A 5,951-nucleotide genomic window follows, 5' to 3' on the forward strand; every position below is an offset into this window, starting at 1 on the left:
CAGAGGGAGAACATGGTAGATTAAAGAATTTGATTTAGAAAGAAAAGATAAGAGGAGCAAGCAAATTTTTATTAAATAAGAGACTACATTATGGTATTTGGTAATCACAGTGAAGTTTCAAGAAAATTAGAAAGTTGCAGAAAAAAAATTCCAAACCGATAGCAGGAAGTTGAAAGTAAGAGATTTTTTCATGAATTTTAAATCATCAAGGACTAATGTTTTACAGAGTAATAAACTGAAAGCATAAGCACTTAAATTTTCTTAAAATATTCAAGCTACATAATTCTCTAGAAGGGTGGAAAGTGCTTACTTATAATCCATGGTACTATTCTCTTCTCTTTCCTCTATATGTAATTATAATTTTTCCAGGAAAGTCACATTAATGACCTACTACATATTAGGTGTTTACTTCGTATGAATCCCTTAATAAGCGTTAACTCATTTAATCCTTACAACAACTCAGCCATGTGTATGGTATTATTGGTCTTTCACAAATGAGGGGGGAAAAAAAGGGTTAGAGAAGTTAGTTGCCCAAGGTTACAGAACCAACTATGTTATGCCAAAGTTCATGCATGCTCTTAACCATTGTTCTATCCTATGTCTTTCTTCTTAGTCACATATTTGTATATACCCATTTGAAAATGCTTTTTCACCATTACTGTGCCATAATTATTTTAAGACAGGACTACGTCTTTTCTTTGCTTTGAAACTACTCACCATTTAGTACACTGAACTGTTAAACATTAATGACTAAGTGGGCATTAATTTCCTGGATGTCAGGTTTTTCTTTCATTAGAAATGGGAATTTTTATTTTTTTATTATTAAAAATTCTTTAAATCGAGCGGGGGAGGGGCAGAGAAAGAGGAAGACACAGAATCTGAAGCAAGCAAGCTCCAGGCTCTGAGTTGTCAGCACAGCCCAATGTAGGGCTTGAACTCACAAACTGTGACCTAAGCTGAAGTCAGCCGCTTAACTGACTGAACCACCCAGAGGCTCCACGAATTTCTATTAAAAGCCTGCCTTTTAAATAAACTGAAATGTAATTTTGAAACTTTTTGGAAAAAGAAATCTCTAAGCCTAGTTAGTTTTACTAGTAAGTTCTATCAAACATTTAAAGAAGAAATAACATCAACACTATCTCTTTGAGAAAATAGAAGAGGATGGAACAATTCTCAGCTTATATTATGAGGCCAGCATAACCGTGAGAACAAAACTCAATAAAACTCAAAACTGCAAAAAAAGAACCACAGACCAATATCCCCTAAGAACATAAATGTAAAAATACAGAATATTGGCAAATCAAATTCAGCAATATAGAAAAGAATAATATGCCATAACCAATGGAGGGAAGGTATGGGTTCATCTTGGGAATGCAGGCTTGTTCAATATTAGAAAAATGAAGCAATGTAATTGACCACTCTAGTGAACTAAAAATAACTACATTATCGTATCAATTGATAGGAAAAAGCACTTGACAACATTCAACATTTATTCATGATAAAAACTCTCGGCAAACATTTTCAACCTGATTAAGAACATTTTAAAAAGAAAAAACAAAAAAGAAAAAACAAATACAGCCAACATCATACTCAATTGTGACAAAATTCAATGGTGAAATGTTGAATTCTAAGGTCAGAAACAAGGCAAGGATGTCCATTCTCACAACTCCTATTCAATATCATACTTGAAGTCCTGGCCAATACAATAAGGCAAGGGAAAGAAAAGGCACACAGGTTGGAATGGAAGAAACAAACCGTTCTTACTGACAGTTAACCTAATTGCCTATGTAGAAAATTCCAAGGAATCTACCCAAACTCCTAGAACTTATGATAAATAAGTTTAACAAGGTCAGAATACAGAATCAATGCATAAAAATCTATTGTATTTTTATATACTATTAATGTACAATTGGAAACCAAAATTTTAAAAATCCCATTTACAGCAGAATCAAAAAATGAAATGCTTGACTATAAATCTAACAAAACATACAGGATCCTATGCTGAAAACAACAAAATGCTCATGAAGAAACTCAAAGAAGACCTAAATAAATGAAAGATATGTTCATGGACTGGAAAACATTGTAAAGGTGTCAACTAATCTCGAGTTTAGCACAATTCTAATTATGTAGTTATAGAGAAGCTTATTATAAAATGTGCATGTAAAGGTGAAATATAAAAAGTTACAAAAATTTTGGATTTTTAAAAAATTTTTAATTTTAATCCAGTTAGTTGACATACAATGTTAAATTAGTTTCAGATGTGTAATATAGTGATTGAACTGTTCCATACATCACCCAGTGTTCACCACAAGTGCACTCCTTAATCCCCATCACCTATTTAACTCATCCTCCCACCCACCTCCCCTCTGGTAACTATTGGAGTGTTCTCTATAGTTAAGAGTCTGTTTCTTGCTTTGTGTCAACAAATTTTAGTTTTTTCCTATGATGAAAACTTTTAAGATTTACTTTCTTGGCAATTTTCAAACATGCAATATAATATTATTGACTATAGTTACCACACTGTACATCTCTATCACTTATTTATGACTGGAAGTTTGTACCTCTTGACCCCCTTTACCTGTTGTGCCACATCCCAACACCCTCTACCCTAGGAACCACCCTTCTGTTTTCTGTTTCTATGAGGTTTTTGTTTTGTTTTGTTTTTTTAGGTTTCACATATAAGTAAGATCACTGATACCTCAGTTTCTCTTATTTCACTTAGCATAATACCCTCAAGAACCATCCCTGTTGTCAAAATGGCAAGATTTCATTCTTTCGTATGGCTGAGTAATATTCCACTGTGTGTGTGTGTATACACCACATCTTTACCCATTCATCCATCACTGAGCATGTGGGTTGTTTTCCCATGTTGGCTATCATAAATAATGCTGCAGCAAACAGTGATGCATATACCCTTTCAAATTAGTACTTTTGTTTTCTTTGGATAAACACCAAGATGTAGAATTTCTGATAGTTTTATCTTTAATTATTTGAGAAACTCCCATCATCTGTTTTCCATAGTGCCTGTACCTAATTGCATTCCCACCAACAGTGCATTGTTGCTTTTTTTTCATATTTCTTCCCAACACTTATTTGTTCTCATATATGTGTGTGTGTGTGTGTGTATACACACACACACACACACACACACACACACACACACATATATATAATGGCCATTCTAACAGGCATGAAGTGGTGTTTCTTTGTGGGTTTGATTTGCATTTCCCTGATTTTTAGTGATTTTGAGCATCTTTTCATGTGCCTGTTGGCCATCTGTAGGTCTTGTCTGGAAAAAATATCTATTCGGATCTATTGCTATTGAGTTATAGAAGTTCCTTATATATTTCAGATAGTAATGCCTTATTGGATATATGATTTGCAAATATTTCCTTCCCATTAAGTAGGCTGCCTTTTCATTTTGTTGATGGTTTTGTTTGCTGTGCAGAAGCTTTTTAATTTCATATAGTCCCACTTGTTTATTTTTGCTTTGATTTCCTTTGCTTTTAGAGTCAGTTCTAAAAAATCATCACCAAGACCAAGGTCAAGGAGCTTATTACTGCTTAGGTCTTCTTGGAGCTTTAGTTTTTCAGGTCTTTGAGTTAATTTTTGTGTGTGGTCTAAAACTGTAGTCTATTTATTATATTCTTTTGCATGTGGCTGCCCAGTTTTCTCAATACCAAATATTAAAGAGAAAGTCCATTCCCCACTGTTTATTCTTGGCTCCTTTGTTGTAAATTAATTGACCCAATATGCATGGTTTTATTTCTGGGCTCTCGATTCTGTTCCATTGATCTGTGTGTCTGTTTTTGTGTTAATACTGTTGGCAATACCATACTGTTTAATCACTTTAGCTTTGTAATATAGTTTGAAATCAGGGCATGTGATGCCTTCAGCTTTGTTCTTCTTTCTTAAGATTGCTTTGGCTATTTTGGGTCTTTTGTTTTGAATTCAACAGTATATTAAAAGAATGAGGGGCGCCTGGGTGGCGCAGTCGGTTAAGCGTCCGACTTCAGCCAGGTCACGATCTCACGGTCCGTGAGTTCGAGCCCCGCGTCAGGCTCTGGGCTGATGGCTCGGAGCCTGGAGCCTGTTTCCGATTCTGTGTCTCCCTCTCTCTCTGTCCCTCCCCGTTCATGCTCTGTCTCTCTCTGTCCCAAAAATAAATTAAAAAAAAATAAATAAAAAAAAAAAAATAAAAGAATGATTCACCATGATCAAGTGGGATTCATTCCTGGTCTGCAAGGCTGGTTCAGTATTTGCAAAATCAATGTGATCCATCACATTAATAAAAGGAAGGATAACCATATGATCCTTTCAATAGATGCAGAAAAAGCATTTGACAATATACAACATTCTTTCTCAATAAAAACGCTCAAGAAAGTTGGGATAGAAGGAACATAACATCATAAAAGCCATATAAAAAAAGCCCACAGCTAATATCATCCTCAATGAGGAAAAACTGAGGACTTTCCTCTAGGATGAAGAACATGACAAGGATGTCCACTCTTACCACTGTTGTTTAACCTAGTGTTGGAAGTCCTGGCCTCAGCAATCAGACAACAAAATGAAATAAAAAGGCACCCAAACTGGCAAAGAAGACAAACTTTCACTCTTTGCAGATGACATGATACTCTACATGGAAAATCCAGAAGACTCCACCAAAATACTGCTAGAACTGATACATACATTCAGCAAAGTTGCAAGATATAAAATCAATGTACAGAAAATCACTTGCATTTCTATACACCAATATTGAAGCAACAGAAAGATATCAAGGGATTGATCCCCTTAACAATTGCACCAAGAACCATAAAATTCCTAGGAATAAACCTAACCAAAGAGGTAAAAGATGTCTACACTGAAAGCTATAGAAAGCTTATGAAAGAAATTGAAGATGACACAAAAAATTGGAAAAATATTCCATGCTCATGGATCGGAAGAACAAATATTATTAAAATGTCTATACCACCCAAAAAATCTACACATTCAATGCAATCCCAATCAAAATAGCACCAGCATTCTTCAAAGAGCTAGAATAAACAATCCTAAAATTTGTATGGAACCACAAAAGACCCCAAATGGCCAAAGTAATGTTGAAAAGGAAAACCAAAGCTGGAGGCATCACAATCCTAGACTTTAGTCTGTATTACAAAAGCTGTAATCATCAAGACAATATGGTATGGGCACAAAAATAGAAACATAGACCAATAGAATAGAATACAGAACCTAGAAATGGACCCACAAACATATGGCCAACTAATCTTCAACAAAGCAGTATCCAATGGAAAAAAGTCTCTTTAGTACATGGTGCTGGGAAAATTGGACAGCAACATGCAGAAGAATGAAACTAGACCACTTTCTTAAACCATACACAAAAATAAATTCAAAAAGGATGAAAGACCTAAGGGTGAGACAGGAAACTATCAAAATCTTACAGGACAAAACAGGCAGCAACCTCTTTGACCTAAGCCATAGCAACTTCGTATTTGACATGTCTCTGAAGCCAAGAAAATAAAAGCAAAAATGAACTATTGGGACCTCATCAAGATAAACTTTCTGCACAGCAAAGGAAACAATTAACAAAACTAAAAGGCAACTGATGAAATGGCAGAAGATATTTGCAAATGACAATCAGATAATGGGTTATTATCCAAAGTCTATAAAGAACTTACCAAACTCAACACCTGAAAAACATAATCCAGTGAAGAAATGGGCAGAAGACATGAACTGCCACTTTTCTAAGGAAGACATCCAGATGGCAAACAGATACATGAAAAGATGCTCAACATTGCTCATCATCAGGGAAATACAAATCAAAACCACATTGAGATACTACCTCACACTGGTCAGAGTGGCTAACATTAACTCAGGAAACAACAGATGTTGGCGGGGATGTAGAGAAAGAGGAACCCTTTTGCACTGCTGGTGGGAATGCAAACTAGTGCAGG

The sequence above is a fragment of the Neofelis nebulosa genome, chromosome 14, assembly GCF_028018385.1.
Source record: "Neofelis nebulosa isolate mNeoNeb1 chromosome 14, mNeoNeb1.pri, whole genome shotgun sequence".
NCBI classification, from domain to species: domain Eukaryota; kingdom Metazoa; phylum Chordata; class Mammalia; order Carnivora; family Felidae; genus Neofelis; species Neofelis nebulosa.